Consider the following 18,495-nt stretch of genomic DNA (forward strand, 5'->3'; position numbering starts at 1 on the left):
GCTCTGGAAAAAAAAGAGAGAGAGAGAGGTGGAGAGAGATGGATACACTAATCATATGAATATCATAAGAATACCATTAAGTCTGATGAGATGTAGCTGAAGTTCCCAGAATGGGCCCAGGCAGACATAGAAAGCATTCGCTAAATATTACTATTAGTTTTATAAAATTTATCTCAGAGAATAAATCCAGCTTCTCTTATTGTATATCCTGCACATATTGACTGTGTAAATGACTTATTTTCATGGTGGTTTCTGTGAGTGGCAAAAATAATCAGAGGACAGATCCATTAAAGGAGTTGATTCATTAAAGGAGTTGATTAGTTTAGAATTTCTGGTTTCCAAGTTCAAGAACTTGATTTCTGACTTTTTACCTAAGTAGTGATTAAGTCACAAGAGTCTAATTTACTAATTTACCTAAGAAATATAATGGCATCCCTACGGAGAAGTTAACTTGGGAAACAAAATTAGCTTCAGAAGGTTGCTTGGGAAAAGCAGAATTGGTATACAGGGAGCTAGAAGGTCTTAAATCATTTTTGTTCCAACACCTAGGCTTCTTTAATAATTATTTTCTTTTTAAAAAAGATGCATTTTATTATTTATTCACAAGAGAGAAAAGTGAGAGGAGAGAGAACCAGAGTATCACTTGGCCACATGCTATTCTGGAGATGGAATTTGAGACTTTGTGCTTGAGAGTCCAACGCATAATTATCCATGTGCCACTTCTCAGGTCACTAATACTTATCTTCTACTACAATTCTTTAAAAAAATTTTTTTAACAAAAATTTATTTCATTGAAAATTTTAAAACCTAATTAGTAGTATTTTATGTGTTCATAAGTTCATGACACTTATTTATACATACTATTATTTACACCCATATAGCTATGTTATATGCATACATTTTTTTCCAAATGAATTTTGTCTTATTTTTTTTAAAGAATTTATTTATTTATTCAGGAGAAAGATAGGAGGAGAGAAAGAACCAGCCATCACTCTGGTACATGTGCTGCCGGGGATCAAACTCAATACCTCATGCTTGAGAGTCTAGTGCCTTAGCCACTGCGCCACCTCCCGGACCACTGTCTTACTTTTTTTTAGTGATTTACAAAACTACAAAATAACAGGGGTCTACCATCATTCTTTTCTTTCCTCAAAACCTAATCAAATGATATTCTAGTTTTTTGTTGTTGTTTTGTTTTTGCCTCCTGGGTTATTGCTGGGGCTCAATGCCTGCACCATGAATCCACTGCTCTTAGAGGTCATTTTTTCCCTTTTGTTGCCCTTGTTGTTGTAGCCTTGTTGTGGTTATTATTGTTGTTGTTGATGTTGTTCCTTGTTGGATAGGACAGAGAGAAATGGAGAGAGGAGGGGAAGACAGACGGGAGAGAAAGATAGACACCTGCAGACCTGCTTCACCGCTTGTACAGTGACTCCCCTACAGGTGGGGAGCCAGGTGCTCCAACAGGGATCCTTACACGGGTCCTTGCACTTTGCACCACGTGTGCTTAATCCGCTGTGCTACCGCCTGACCCCTGATATTCTAGTTTTTTTTTTAAATTTATTTCTTTATTGGGGAATTAATGTTTTACATTCAACAGTAAATACAATAGTTTGTACATGCATAACATTCCCCAGTTTCCCATTTAACAATACAACCCCCACTATGTCATTTATCATCCTTCATGGACCTGTATTCTCCCCACCCACCCACCCCAGAGTCTTTTACTTGGGTGCAATAGATATTCTAGTTTTTAAAAATATTTATTTATTCCCTTCTGTTGCCTTTGTTTTTTTTAATTTTAAAAAATATTTATTTATTACCTTTTGTTGCCTTTGTTGTTCTATTGTTGTCATTGTTGAATAGGACAGAGATAAATGGAGAAAGGAGGGGAAGACAGAGAGGGGGAGAGAAAGACAGACACCTATGGACCTGCTTCACCGCTTGTGAAGGGACTTGCCTGCAGGTGGGGAGCCAGGGGCTGGAACTGGGATCCTTACGCCTGTCCTTGCGCTTTGTGCCACCTGCGCTTAATCCGCTGCTCTACCACCCGACTCCTGCCCTTGTGTTTTTTTATTGCTGTAGTTATTGTTGTTGTTGTTATTGATGTCGTTGTTGTTGGATAGTACAGAGAGAAATGGACAGAGGAGGGGAAGACAGAGTGGGGGAGAGAAAGACACCTGCAGACCTGCTTCACCACTTGTGAAGCGACTCCCCTGCAAGTGGGAAGCTGGAGGCTGGAACCGGTGCACTTAACCCACTGCGCTGTCGCCCGACTCCCGATATCCTAGTTTTTAAAAAGACATTTATTTATTTATTTATTTATCTATTTATTTATCTTGCCTCCAGGGTTATTGCTGGGCTTAGTGCCTACACTGCGAATCCACTGTTCGTTTTTTCCTATTTTGTTGCCCTTGTTGTCCTTATTGTTATTGTTGCCATTGGTGTTGTTGGATAGGGCAGAGAAATCGAGAGAGGAGGGGAAGACAGAGGGGGAGAGAAAGATAGGCACCTGCAGACCTGCTTCACTGCTTGTGAGGTGACCCCCTGCAGGTGGGGAGGTGGGGGCTGGAACCGGAACCCTTACACCATCCTTGTGCTTTGTGCCATGTGCGCTTAACCCGATGTGCTACCACACGACCCTCATATTTGTTGAATTTAATGAAGAGTAGATCCCTTCATTGTGTCACCACTCTTAGGCAAGTCTATCTCTCTCTTGCTTGGTCTATTGCAAAAAGCATTCCAGCAGGTATCCCTGCATCTAGGCCACTCTGTTCAGTGCCTGATTCATCTTCCTAAATTTACCTCTATTGCTTAAAAATACTTTTTAAAATATTTTTATTTAATTTTAATGAAAGAGATGGAGAAAAAGGAAGAGACCAGAGAGCATTGCTCAGCTGTCTTATGGTGATGCAGGGATTAAGGACCTCAGGCCTCAGGCAAGAAAGTCTTTTGCATAACCATTATGCTGTCTCCCCAGCCCTGCATAAAAATATTAAGATCCTTCTTCCTTGGAAGAGGATACTAATCTTTGACCTGGCTTTTAAAGCCAACCTTTTAACTTGCTATTCCTAAGAGCACAGAATTGCTTGCTAGCTCCCCAAACGTGTCACCCCCCATTATATAAAAATTTTTCTGTTTATGTCTTTACTTAACATACCACATCTTGCTGGAACTCCTTCCAACATGTATGAAAGAAAGAGTACGGTGGGTGGAGAGACAGCACAATGATTATGTAAATAACCTTCATACCTGAGGCTTCAAGTTCCCTGGTTCAATCCCAGAACCACCATAAGGAGGAAGTGAGTAGTACTTTGGTTAAAAATAATAAAGTGGTCCTGGAGGTGGCACAGTGGGTAAGGTGTTGGACTCTCAAGCATGAGGTCTTGAGTTTGATCCCTGATAGCACATGTACCAGAGTGATATCTGGTTCTTTCTCTTTCTCCTTCTATCCCTCTTGCAAATAAATAAGTAAATATTTTAAAATAAAATAACGATAAATAAGTAATAACAATTCTGGAGGTGTTAGTGGATACGGTGTTACTCTCAAACTGATTATATCCCCCATTAATAAATAAATGAATAAATAAACTTTTTTTTTTTTTTTTTTTTTTTGCCAGAGCTCAGCTCTCACAATATGATAGTGTGAGGTTTGAACTTGGGAATCTCTGAGCCTCAGGTATGAAATTTTTTTTAAAGATTTTATTTATTTATGAGAAAGGAGGAGAAAGAACCAGACATCACTCTGGTACATGTGCTGCCAGGGATCGAACCCAGGACCTCATGTTTGAGAGTCCAAAGCTTTATCACTGCACCACCTCCCGAACCACAAGGCATGAAATTTTTTTTGCCTCACCATTATGCTATCTTCTTAGCTTCAAATAAATTTTTAAGATTTATTATTAGATAAAGACAGAGAGAAACTGAGAAGGGAGATAGAGAGACAGAGAAACACACCTGCAGCCCTGCTTCTCCACTTGTGAAGCTTCCCCTTAGAGGTGGAGACCAGGGGCTCGAACCCAGGTCCTTGCACAATGTAATGTGTGTGCTCAACCAAGTGTGCCACCATCTGGCCCCTAAATAAATATTAATATTAATGACATGTAGCATAGTTTCCATCTATAATGGTTTTCCTGGGCTGGGGAAATAGCATAGTGGTTATGCAAAAGGCTTTCATGACTGAGGCTTTTTGGTCCCAGGTTCAATCCTCAGCATTGCTGTAAGTCATAGCTAGGAGTGCTCTGATTTTTCTATTTGATTTCTCTCATTAAAATAATAAATAAATAAAATATAAATAATTATAGACACATCTGTCTTTCTTTTTATTTTTTTATTATCTTTATTGGATAGAGACAGGAAGAAATCAAGAGGGATGGAGGAGGTAGAAAAGGAGAGAGATGGGGACCAGGTGGCAGCATATTGGGTTATGCACACATAGCCTGAAGCGCAAGGACCGGCTTAAGGATCCCAGTTCGAGCCCCCGGCGCCCCACCTGCAGGGGGGGTCACTTCACAAACCATGAAGCAGGTCTGCAGGTGTCTATCTTTCTCTCCCCCTCTTTGTCTTCCTCTTCTCTTTGTTCTATCTAACAACAACGACATCAATCACAACAATAATAATAACCACTACAACAGTAAAACAAGGGCAACAAAAGGGAAAAAATAGCCTCCAGAAGCAGCGGATTTGTGGTGCAGGCACTGAGCTCCTGCAATAACCCTGGAGGCAAAAAATAATAAATACTAAGCAGAATGTTAAAAAGAAAAGAAAAGAAAAAGAAAGAGAGAGAAACAGAGAGACTCCTGCAGACCTGCTTCAGCACTGCAAAGCTTGCCCCCTGCAGGTGGGGACTGGAGGCTTGAACCTGGGTCCTTGTGCTTTGTAACTTGTAAGTTCAGCCAGGTGCACCACCACCAGGCCCCCACACACTTGTCTTTCCACAGTGTTAATAAACTTTTCTTCATTGGATATCATGCAAGAAAAAAAAGCAAATTCGTTAGTTATAACTCATGACATGCAGATAAGCAACTCAGGGAGATGAAAGGAATCTCAAAGTGACAGTTCCAGATAGGTGGGAGTAGAGACAGAATCTTGGGAGTCAAGGCAATTTCAGCTGTTCTCAGACGTCCTTCAGTCATGGAGACTAGATCACTGTTGCTTTGGAAAAGTGGCAGTATTCAAAGTGGTATTCAAAAAGTTCAATTTTTATGCTTTCTTTCTTGGCTGAAGTCCAAAGTTTCACCTTTTTTTCTTCCTTAGGACTCCACCATTTCCAGTAGCCAGTTTTCCCCTTCTTTTAACTTGAGAGGACAGAAAGAAATTGAGAAGGAAGGGGAAGAGAGAGGAAGAAAGAAAGAGATAGCAGCAGCACCGTTTTACTACTCATGAAGCTTCCCCTATGCAGGTGGGAACTTGGCCTAGAACTTGGGTCCTTACATGTAGTAATGTGTGTACTCAACTGGGTACTCCATGCCTGGCTCTCTAAAGTCTTATCTTTTTTGTTTCAACCTTTTTTTTTAAATTTCTTTATTGGGGAATTAATGTTTTGCATTCGACAGTAAATACAATAGTCTCTACATGCATAAAATTTCCCAGTTTTCCATATACAATACAACCCCCACTAGGTCCTCTGTCATCCTTCTTGGATCTGTATTCTCCCCACCCACCCACCCCAGAGTCTTTTACTTTGGTGCAATACACCAATTCCAGTTCAGGTTCTACTTGTGTTTTCTCTTCTTGTTTTTCAACTTCTGCCTAAGAGTGAGATCATCCCATATTCATCCTTCTGTTTCTGACTTATTTCACTTAACATGAGTCTTTCAAGGTTCATCCAAGATTGGCTGAAAATGGTGAAGTCACCATTTTTTATAGCTGATATATATATATACCACAACTTGCTCAGCCACTTATCTGTTGTTGGACACCTGGGTTGCTTCCAGGTTTTGGCTATTACAAATTGTGCTGCCAAGAACTTATGTGTACACAGATCTTTTTGGATGGGTGTGTTGGGTTCCTTAGGGTATATCCCCAGGAGAGGAATTGCAGGGTCATAGGGTAGGTCCATTTCTAGCCTTCTGAGAGTTCTCCAGACTGTTCTCTACAGAGGTTGGACCAATTTATATTACCACCAGCAGTGCAGGAGGGTTCCTTTGACCCCACAACCTCTCCAGCATTTGCTGCTGTTATTATTTTTTAAAAGATTTTATTTATTAGAAAGATAGGAGGAGAGAGAAAGAACCAGACATCACTCTGGCACATGTGCTGCTGGGGATCGAACTCGGACCTCATGCTTGAGAGCATTTTTTTCATGTGTTTCTCGGCCTTTGGGATCTCTTCTGTGGTGAATATTCTGTCCATGTCCCCTCCCCATTTTTGGATGGGGTTATTTGTTGTCTTGTTGTTGAGATTTGCAAGTTCTTTATATATTCTGGTTACTAGCCTCTTGTCTTATGTATGGCATGTAAAGATCTTCTCCCATTCTGTGAGGGGTCTCTTGGTTTGGGTAGTGGTTTCTTTAGCCGTGCAGAAGCTTCTTACTTTGATGTAGTCCCATAGGTTTATGCTTGTCTTAGTCTTCTTTGTAATTGGATTTGTTTCATTGAAGATGTCTTTAAAATTTATGCGGAATAGAGTTCTGCCAATATTTTCCTCTAAATAGCTGATGGTTTGTGGTCTAATATCCAAGTCCTTGATCCACTTGGAATCAACCTTTTTCTTTTTAATTTTTTATTATCTTTATTTATTTATTGAATAGAAGTAGTCAGAAATCAAGAGGAATGGGGGGATAAAGAAGGAGAGAGACAGAGAGACACCAGTAGCACTGCTTTAACACTCGCAAAGCTTTCCCCCTGCAGATGGGGACTGGAGGCTTGAACCTGGGTCCTTGCACATTGTAACATGCACTCAACCAGGTATGCCACCACTTAGCCCCCCTAAAGTCGTATCTTTAAAAAAAATTATTTATTTATTTATTCCCTTTTGTTGCCCTTGTTGCTTTATTGTTGTAGTTATTATTATCATCATTGTTGGATAGGACAGAGAGAAATGGAGGGGAAGACAGAGAGGGAGAGAGGAAGAGAGACACCTGCAGACCTGCTTCACCGCTTGTGAAGTGACGCCTCTGCAGGTGGGGAGCCGGGGGATAGAACCAGGATCCTTAACTGGCAGGTCCTTGCACTTTGCGCAAGGTGCGTGCGCGTTTAACCCGTTGTGCTACCACCGGACTCCCCTGAAGTCTTATCTTATGATTGCTGGCAGAGAGATCTCTGATGAGTGTCTGAGCAAGTTGTGGTCTATATACACAATGGAATACTACTCAGCTGTTCAAAATGGTGACTTCACCGTTTTCTGCCGATCTTGGATAGACCTTGAAAAAATCATGTTGAGTGAAATAAGTCAGAAACAGAAGGATGAATATGAGATGATCTCACTCTCAGGAAGAAGTTGAAAAACAAGATCAGAAAAGAAAACAGAAGTAGAACCTGAAATGGAATTGGCATATTTCATCAAAGTAAAAGACTCTGGGGTGGGTGGGCGGGGAGAATACAGGTCCAAAAAGGATTCAGAGGATCTAGTAGGGGTTGTATTGTTATATGGGAATCTGGGGAATGTTATGCATGTACAAACTATTGTACTTACTGTTGAATGTAAAACATTAATTCCCCAATAAAAAAAATAGTACTAAAAAAAAAAAACGGCTGGCATATTGCCCCCCAAGTAAAAGACTCTGGGGTGGATGGGTGGGGAGAATACAGGTCCATGAAGGATGATAAATGACATAGTGAGGGTTGTATTGTTAAATGGGAAACTGGGGAATGTTATGCATGTACAAACTATTGTATTTACTGTTGAATGTAAAACATTAATTCCCCAATAAAGAAATAAATTAAAAAAAAAGTGTTTTCAAAAAAAAAAGTGTTTTCAAAATGGGTAACTTATACTCTATACACCTTATTTATTTATTTTTTAAAATTAAAAAAATTATCTTTATTTATTGGTTAGAGAATGCCAGAAATCAAGAGGGAAGGGGGCTATAGCCTCTATAGAGAGGGAGAGAGACAGACACCTACAGCCCTGCTTTACCACTTGGAGAGCTTTTCCCCTGCAGGTAGGGACTGGGGGGCTCCTACCTGGGTCCTTCCGCACTGTAATGTGTTCGCCCAACCAGGTGTGCTATCACCTGGCCCCCACCTTTATTTATTTATTTATTTATTTATTTATTTATTTATTTGCACTAAACCACCAGCTTCTGGGAAGGACAGGTTTGAACCTGAAAGCTCTGTCTGTCTGTCTGTCTCAGAGTCCACAGGCAGAGTCACTACTCCAGCCCGGCAATATGCTTTATTTATTTTTTAAAGGCTTGTTTCTTTCATTCTTTCTTTTTTTTTTTTTTTTACATTTTTATTATCTTTACTTATTGGATAAATACTGCCAGAAATTGAGAGGGAAGGAGGAGATAGAGAGGGAGAGAGACCTTAAGTCCTGCTTCAGCACTCGTGAAGTGTTCCCCCCTGCGGGTGGAGACTGGAGGCTTGAACCCAGGTCCTTGTGCACTGTAATATGTGCACTTACTCAGGTGTGCCACCATCTGGTCCCTAAAGGTTTGTTTCTTTATTAACAAGAGAGAGAAAGGGTGAGGAAAGAGAGAATGAGAGCATCACTCTGGCACATGTGAAGCTGGGGATCAAACTTGCTGCTTGGGAGTCTAGTATTTTATTTGCTGTGCCACTTCTTGAGTTGCATCTTTATTTAACTTTATATTTATTGAGAAAGAGAGAGAGAGACTGAGAGAAAACACCAGAATATCACCCAGGCAAGTGTGAGAGATTAGTGCCAGGGATCAAATTCAGGACTACATGCTTGCAAACCCAGTGTTTTATCCATTGTGCTACCTCCCAGATCACACTCTATACAGCTTTAAATCTTATTATAATAATAATAATAAATCATCTTGATTTGGGTCCACACTCCTACGGGGATAAAGAAAAGGAAACTTCCAATGGAGGGGATGAGACATGGAATTCTGGTGGTGGGAACTGTATGGAGTTGTACTTCTGTTACCTTACTATCTTATTAATCATTATTAAATCACTAATAAAACATTAAAATAGTGTTATTATTTTCAGGCCTTTGTACTTGATGTGCTCTGTCTAGGATATTCTTTTTTTATAATTTTCTTATATTTATTTATTTATTATTATCTTTATTTATTGGATAGAGACAGCCAGAAATTAAGAGGGTAGGGGAGGTAGAAAGGGAGAGAGAGATAGAGAGACACCTGCAGCCCTGCTTTACCACTTGCAAAGCTTGAACCCGGGCTTGAACCAGGGGCTTGAACCTGGGTCCTTGAGTACTGTAACATATGCACTCAACCAGGTGTGCCAACACCTGGCCCTGTCTTTCTTTATTGGATGAAGACATCCAGAAATTGAGAGGGAAGAAGGATATATATATATATATATATATATATATATAGAGAGAGAGAGAGAGGGAGAGAGAGAGAGAGAGAGAGAGAGAGAGAGAGAGACCTGCAATACTGCTTCACTACCCACAAAGCTTTCCCCCGCAGGTGGGGAATGGGTGCTCAAACCTCAGACTTGTACAATATAACATTTGCACTCAACCGGGTGCGCCACCACCTGGCCCCTGTCTAGGATATGCTTTACATGTTGAACTCCTTCTCAATCTTCAGGGTTTCTCTATTAAAATAGGTCCCTTGCTTTTCTCTCTTCTACCATCCTGTTTGTCTTTCCACCATAGCTCTTAACACAACTTGTAACTACCCATTTAAATCTTCATTTATTTCTCTCTATATTATAAACTGGCAGACACTGCTCATGCCTGCTGGTTCCCTACTCCAGTTCAGTGCTTAACACAATGCATGATTATTTACTGAATGTAAGAGTGACTGAATGAACTACCCTGTATGGAACTCATAGGCAAGTATCAGCAAAATTCCCTATATCCTCAGTCTTCTCTGTCCTTTAATTTAGACTTGGTTTTCCCCAAAGCACATTTCTTCTCACAAATTTTGTCTTTTCTTTTTGTTCAATTCATAGATTGGGGCTTGGCACAGAGTAGTTGCTCCCTTCATGTTTATTTAATCAATTATTATTTGATATGTCCTCTTCCCTCTAGCTCAGTGAGTGGTCTGAGAGACAGCCCAAGAGGATGAAAGGCAGGCATTCCAAGTCAGACAGACTGAGATTGAGTCCTAATCCTGCTGTTGTCTAGCTGGTGATTTTTTAATTATTATTTGAAAAATGGAGAAGACACTGAGAGGTGAGACACTTGCAACATTGTTCTACTATTTGTGAAGCTTCCCCCCGTAAGTAGGGACCAGAGACTTGAACCTAGGACCACATGCATGGCAACATATATGCTCTACTGAGTGCACCACCAGTCTGCTTCACACTAGCTGGTGATACTAAGATGTTTTGAAAGACTTAGTTATTAGGGAGAGAAGTACTAGAGCAGCATTCCAGCATATGAGTTGCTAGATATCAAACTCAGGACATGCTTGAAGTCCAGACTTCCTTTGAGGCCCACCTCCCTGGCCCTGGCCAAGAAATGTCTAAAGTTCATTTCATTTATTACATATGATTTTTTACTGAGGGGGTGAATGCTCTGCAGTGGATTCATTGACAAATGCATGCACTTTCATTATGTATCAGGCCCCCAAAGTTTTCTCCCTCTCCTTCATCCTCTTTCCTCCCCATATGTATTGCTTTGGTGTAATACATACGAATTTTTTCCTTTTAGCTTTTTATTTTTTTTTTTTATTATTTTTTTTTTGGGGGCCTTCCGGTAGGAACCGGAAGACCTGCTAGACAAATTCTAAAAGAGCTGTAACACTATTAGCTTTTTATTTTTAATTAAAATTTTTTTTTTACTTATTTATTATTGGATAGAGTCAGAGAGTAGTTGAGAGGGGAGGGGGAGATAGAGAGGGAGCAAGACAGAGAGACACCTGCAGCCCTGCTTCACCATTCCTGAAGCTTTCCCCCTGCAGATAGGGTCCCAGGGCTTGAACCCAGGTCCTTGCACACTGTAATGTGTGTGCTTAACCAGGTGCGCCACTGCCTGCCCCCCCTCTTTAATTTTCATTATCTTTATTTATTAATTGGATAGAGACAGCCAGAAGTCGAGAGGGAAGGGAGTGATAGAGAGGGAGAGAGGCAGAGAGACACCTGCAGCACTGCTTCACCACTCACAAAGCTTTCCCCCTGCAGGTGCGGACTGAGTGTTAGAACCTGGGACCTTGCGTGCTGTAACATGTGCGCCCAACCAGGTGTGTCACCACCCAGCCGCTACGTATGAATTTTATATGAGACAACGGGATGGAGAGAAGCCAGAGCACCACTCTGGAATGATTATGGGGACCAAACCTCAGGCATGCAAGTCTGATGCTGAGCCATTTGAGGCATTACCCCAGTCACATTGACTAAGATTTTTTTTTATTTTTTCATTTTTAGTTCTTCTGAACTCAGGATTCATCCTTTAAAAACCGTCTCAGGTTGACCTAAGACATTAATCTACACTGCCCCCTAGAGGATTTTTGTTTCTGAGATAATGAACTCTTAAATCCCAGTAAAAACAGAGGATCTTTGTGAGTCATTCTGACTCCCTACAGAAGAATCTATTGCAGTCCTGCTAGAGTTACTCCCAGCATAGCACAGATGAAAATTACAGTGCTTTAGGAGAGAGTAGTACAAAATTCAACAAGGTTAACAACCTTCAAGCATGGGTTTGAGCTCTTGGTCACTGCATGGTAGTGCCTGTAGGAGCGAGTGCTGTGGTGTCTCTCCTCTCTCTGTCACTCTTTGCCTACCCCTTTTTCTTTTTCTTTTTTCTTTTTTTTAATTTTAAATTTATTTTATTTATTTATTCCCTTTTGTTGCCCTTGTTGTTTTATTGTTGTAGTTATTATTATTGTTGTCGTTGTTGGATAGGACAGAGAGAAATGGAGAGAGGAGGGGAAGACAGAGAGGAGGAGAGAAAGACATTGCAGACCTGCTTCACCGCCTGTGAAGCGACTCCCCTGCAGGTGGGGAGCTGGGGTTCGAACCGGGATCCTTATGCTGATCCTTGTGCTTTGCGCCACCTGCGCTTAACCTGCTGCGCTACAGCCCGACTCCCCTTCTTTTTCTTTTATTGAGAGAGATGAGGAGAGAAAGATGCCAGAGCACTTCTCAGCTATGGTTTATGATGGTGCAAGGGGATTGAATTTGGGATTTGAAGCCTTAGGCATGAAAGTCTTTTTGCATAACAATTATGTTAACTCTCTCTCCCTGCCTCTAATTAAAGGAAAAAACAGGGCTACCAGAAGTGATGGAGTCATGAAGGCACAGAGCCCCAGAAATAATGCTGGTGGCAAAGAAATCTACTACTACCACTACCACTACCACTACTACTAACTATTATTATATTAATAGTTGTTGTTATTAATGAACTGGACAGATAGCATAGTGCACAGTGGTCATGCAAAAGACTTTCATACCTGAGGCTATGAAGTCCTAGGTTCAATCTGGATTAAACCATGAACCAGAATTGAGCAGTGTTCTGATTTTTTTTTTAAAAATCATTGATGATAGAGAGAGCCAGAGCGTCACTCTGGCATATGCAAAGCTGAAGACTGAACTCTAGAACCCATGTCTGCAAGTTCAGTGTTCTATTCACTGTGCTACTTTCCAGATAAGTGGTTTTATTATTTTTTTAATTATTTTTTAAAATTGTCTTTATTTATTTGACAGAGACAGCCAGAAATCGAGAGGGGAGGGGTAGATAGACAGAGAGACACCTGCAGCCCTGCTTCACCACTCATGAAGCTTCCCCTCTACAGGTGGGGACCAGGGACTTGAACCTGGGTCCTTGTACACTGTAACGTGCGTTTAACCAAGTGCGCCACCACCTGGCCCCCTTGGTTTTATTATTTTATTAAATATTTTATTTAAGGATCTGGGACAGAGTTACTCAGAAATAACCATTATGATACAAACTTTATGTCATATATATATATATTTGTGTTTGGTGCTGGTACTACATATCCACTTCTCCTGGAAGCCATTTTTTCCATTTTGATTGGGATAGGACAGAGAGAAACTGAGAGAAGAGGGGAAGAGAGAGAGGGAGAGAGAGGGAGGGGTAGATAGCTGAATGGTTATACAAATAGACTCTTATGCCTGAGGCTTCAAAGCCCTAGGGTCAATCCCCCACGCCACCATGATCCAGAGCTGATCAGTGCTCTGGTAAAATAATAATAATAATAACAATAATAATAAAGGAAAGACACCTGTAGACCTGCTTCACCACTTGTGAAGTGACCCCCTTGCAGGTAGGGAGCTGGAGGTTCAAACCAGGATCCTTCCACAGGTCCTTGTGCTTTGTACTATGTTTGCTTAACCCAGTGTGCCACTGCCCAGCCCCCCAATTTTATGTAATTTTTTAAAATCTTTATTTATTGGATGGACACAGCCAGAAATTGAGAGGAAATTGGGTGATATACAGGGAGAGAGAGAGAGAGAGACAACTGCAGCACTGATTTATCACTCGTGAAGCTTTCCCCCTGCAGGTGGGGACTGGGGACTTGAACCTGGGTCCTTGCGCACTGTAACATGTACACTCAACCAGGTGCGCCACCACCCAGCCCCTGTAATTTTTTTTCTGTACTACACCTTGACATTATGCATATGCAATTGCACCAGTCACAGCCCAATTTCTTTATTTTAAAAGGACCTAAAAGGACCTAGCGGGGGTTGTACTGTTATGTGGAAAACTAGGAAATGTTATACATGTACAAACTACTGTATTTACTGTTGACTATAAAACATTAATTCCCCAATAGAGAAATTAAAAAAGAAAGAAAAATATTTTCATAAAAAGGAGTGAATATAGAGAGCAGCACTCAGCTTTGGCTTATGGTGGTGCTGGGAACTGAACCTCAGACCACAGGGACCTCAGGCATTCAAGTCTGGTATGTTACCACTGTACTGTCTCTCCAAACCACACTCATCGCCCCCCCATTTAAAAAAATTTCCAATAGAGACTGTCATAGAGGACAGAAAGATGGGGGAGAAACACTGCAACACTGTTCCACTGTCTATGGAACTTGCTCTGGTGCAGTGATATTCCTATGTGATACCAGGATTCAGATCCAGAGCTTCCTGGCCCTGGAGCTTTGTTCATGGTAAGGTTTCCACCCTACCAGGTGAGCTATCCTCCCTCCCTTTATATAATATTTTAATGCTTCTTATTACATGTAGTAGTTGTATTATTTTTTATCTTTTTTTTTTAGAGAGATGCGGGGGGGGGGGGGGGCAGGGGGGAGACAGAGAGGAAGAAAACACCCGAGCAGTGGTGAGGAGGATTGAACCTGGGATTTTGGAGCCTCAGGCATGAGAATCTGTTTGCATAACCATTATGCTATCTCCCCCACCTGTAGTAGTTGAATTTAATCTCTCTATCTTGATTTCTGGCTGTCTCTACTTAAACAAACAATTTAAGTACACTTTTAAAATATTCTTATATTTTTATTGTTTTTATTTATTTATTGGATAAAGACAGTCAGAAATTGAGAGGAAAGGGATGATAGGGAGGGAGGGATGGGGTGGGGGAGAGGGGAGAGAGAGAGACCTGCAATACTACTTCAACATTTGCAAAGCTTTCCCCCTGTAGGTGGGGACCAGGGGCTCAAACCCAGCTCCTTGTGCATTGTAACATGTGTGCTCAAACAGGTGCACCTGGCCTACCTTTTAAATTTCTTTACTGGGGATGGTAATCATTTTAAGATAGGAAGAGAGAGAGGAATGCCAGGGATTGAGTTTAGGACCTCATGCTTGATAGTCTAACACTTTAACTAATGCACTTCCTCCCAAACTGTTTTTTCTATGTTTTTGTATTCTTTTAAAAAATATTTTATTTATTTATTAATGAGAAAGATGGGAGGAGAGAGAGAGAGAAAGAACCAGACATCACTCTGGTACATGTGTTGCAGGGGATTGAAATCAGGACCTCATGCTTGAGAGTCCAATGCTTTATCTACTGTGCTACCTCCTGGACCACTGTTTTCATATTCTTAATATCTGTCCTATTCAATTTTATTGTCAATCCTTGGAGGACCCATGACTCCGTTATAGCTGGGCTAAGCACAGGATGGATGTAGTGCAAAACACTAGATAGATGTAGACTCTGCAATGTTGTGGTGGATAAGACACATGCAAATAACTCCACTTAGTGGGACTCCCACCTGACCCCATTTTTATTCCACTTTGATTGGTGTCTGATGCACACATACCTATTGAAAACTTTAAGTGATGGTGTAATAAGGTTTGTATACTTATGCAGATGTGAAAATGCACTCCTGAAATTTATTTATTTATTTATTTATTTATTGTTGTCATAGCTGTTGTTGTTGGATAGGACAGAGAGAAATCAAGAGAGGAGGGGAAGACAGAGAGGAGAGAAAGATAGACACCTGCAGACCTGCTACACCACTCCCACTCCTAAAATTTTACACTTAAAAACATTTCTACCATGAACAGAAAAGTCCCAGTCATTCTTAACAGAAAGTCCCAGTCATTCTCTAGAAAGAGATGTTTATTCCCTGGAACAAATGCTAATAAATAAGGAGACATGCCTCTGCCATAGGACCTGACCACAAGAGACAAAGCCTGGGTCTTCAGAATTTCCCGTACTGGAACAGATGACCTAAGCCCTAGATCCCATTTCCTTTAACTACTCCAGGAGTTAGCTCATGACATTACTTCTACATCATCTGAACTTCCCTTTCTACTTGATTGTTTTTTCATGGGCATAAAAAAATGCTATTGTTTCTCCATATTACCCTATCTCCCAGGTCCTCTTTAACTTTATAAGAGATCTTTCTCCCTTAAAGAGGCTAGCAAAATAGCTCACAGGCTAGTGCACTGCTCTCTGTTTTGCCATGTATACAACCCAGGTTCTAGTCCAGCCCCACCACATCACCATATTGAAAGAAGCTTTGATACTATGATCTCTTTAAGTCTCTGGTTCTCTGTCTCTATAAAAAAATAAAAATAACAGATGCTTAAGGATATAAGGTTCCAGGTTCAATCCCCCCAAATTCCACACCACTATAAGTCAGAGTTGAGCAGTGCTTTAGTAAAATAATAATAATAATAAGTAAAAAACCATATAAGAATACAAAATGGGGGCCAGAATACAAAATGCTGCAATCACATTATAGAGCACAAGGACCTGGGTTCAAGTTCCTGGTCCCCCACCTGCAGGGGAAAAGCTTCATGAGTGGTAAAGTAGGGCTGCAGGTATCTCTACTTCTCTATCTCCCCCACCCCTTTCTCCATTCCTATCTGTGTCTATCCAATAATAAATAAATAAATTTTTATTTATAAAAAGGAAACACTGACAAAACCATAGGATAAGAGGGGTACAACTCCACACAATTCCCATCACTAGAACTCCGTATCCCCTCCCCTGATAGCTTCCCTATTCTTTTTTTTAAAAAAATATTTCTTTAAATTACAGAATTACATGCTGTGACAGGGGTTTGAATCCACACCATTCCCACCACCAGAGTTCTGAATCTTCACTCTCCCCACTGCAATCCACCACAGTTCCCCTAAAGCTGTAGACATGGGCCGACCATCTTCTCTACAACTATCTGTCCACATTTATACAAAGTTACCCCTTCTTTTCCTGATTCAGTCTTCTCTTTCAATCTTCTCTTTTCCTCTAAACCACTCATGACATCAAAGCTACCTCCATATGTCCCTCTCCTTTTCCTTCTCTCTCTCTGGGTGCTGATGGAGCTGGAGTGTAGAGTTCCCTTATCTTCATCTTATCACTTCTCCCCTGTTGGAAGTATGGATCAAGGTTGTTTATGGGGAGCAGAAGGTAGGAGTTCTGGCTTCTGTAGCTGCATCTCTGCTGTTTTGTGAAGCTGCATCTTTGCTGTTTTGTCCTGTTATTGTGTGTGTGTTTTTTTTTTCCCTCCGATATTATCAGTGGGGCTCAGTGCTCCTGATGGCCATTTTTTCTTCTTTCTTTCCTTTCCTTTTTTTTGATAGGTCAGAGAAATTGAGAGGGAAGAGGGAGGGAAAGGCAGGGGTAGATAGCATAATGGTTATGCAAACAGACTCATTCCTGAAGCTCCAAAGTCCCAGGTTCAATCTCCCATACCACCATAAACTAGATTTGAGCAGGAGAGAGAGAGAGAGAGAGACCTGCAGGCCTACTTCAACACTTGTGAAGTATCCTCGCCTGCAAGTGGGGAGTGGGGGTTCAAACCAGGATCCTTGAGCGGGTCCTTGCACTTTGTACTATGTGTGCTTAACTCAGTATGCTACTGACTGGCCTCAGAAGCATGCTTTTCTTCATAGCTCTTAACTCTGTTACTATGTCAGTTGAGGGGACAGAAAATACTACTCTAGATATTTCAAGAAGGATAGAATTTATTTCAGGGATAGCTGTTTTACCAAATTATTAGGATAGCTAGAGAATTAAATTAAGGGAAGTTCATTGAAATTATTATTATTGCATACCACCAAGGTATGTGATTTGTGGGGAAATACTTGGAGACCACTGCAAAACTTTTTTTTAAAAGATTTTATTTATTTATGAGAAAGATAGGAGAAGAGAGAAAGAATCAGACATCATCACTCTGGCACATGTGCTGCCGGGGATTGAATTCGGGACCTCATGCTTGAGAGTCCAAAGCTTTACCAGTGCACCACCTCCCGGATCACTGCAAAACTTGTTTTACTTCTGTTTCTCAATAATATTATCTATAGGGCTGGGGAATTAGCATAACAATTATGTGAAACATTTTCATGCCTGAGGCTCTAGTCCCTTGGTTCAATACCCAAAGCACCACCATAAGCCAGAGCTAAGTAGTGCTCTGGCCTGTATGTCACTCATTAGAATAAAATAGAGAATTTTTTTTTTTAAAGAAGAGTGTCTGTATTTAAGGGTCTAATCACATTATTTAGCTCTACAGCTAATATTTATAGTGTGGTAAATATTGGGGTTTGGTTTTTTTAACTTCTATTGCTTTACAAGTTTTTTTACAAATTAACTTTGTAGTTAACTTAGTTAGAAAATAATGTAAATATTTACAATAAATGAAAATTTAGAGATGGAGAGAAGATGTGAAAGAAATGCAAAATTTGTTAATTTCTTTATCTTTTACTTAGGAGAGGTACAGTTTCAAATTGGTAGACCAATAAATAACTACACTGGCAGTGGGGGTAAGTAGCATAATGGTTATACAAAGAGACTCTCATGCCTGAGGCTCCAAAATCCTGGGTTCAATCCCCTGCACCACCATAAGCCAGAACTGAGCAGTGCTCTGGTTAAAAAAAAGAAAAGAATAAATAAATAAATACACTGATGGAAGAAATAATGATAAACATTTTAGGACAAATAAACAGCAGACTAGCAAAGGAAAGAATGACATTCCTTTGTATTGAGCAAGACAATGAAAGCATTTTCTCAACATGTTTTAAT

The 18,495-nt window shown here is 40.6% G+C and overlaps 1 non-coding gene across 1 annotated transcript; it reads right to left on the reverse strand.

Moving 5' to 3' along the window:
- Positions 1-10,788: 10,788 nt before the first annotated feature.
- Positions 10,789-10,850, reverse strand: LOC132532529 (U7 small nuclear RNA). The gene has a single exon (XR_009544477.1). It is a non-coding gene; the product is annotated as a U7 small nuclear RNA (small nuclear RNA).
- Positions 10,851-18,495: the final 7,645 nt, after the last annotated feature.

The sequence above is a fragment of the Erinaceus europaeus genome, chromosome 13 (genome assembly GCF_950295315.1).
Source record: "Erinaceus europaeus chromosome 13, mEriEur2.1, whole genome shotgun sequence".
Classification (NCBI taxonomy): Eukaryota; Metazoa; Chordata; class Mammalia; order Eulipotyphla; family Erinaceidae; genus Erinaceus; species Erinaceus europaeus.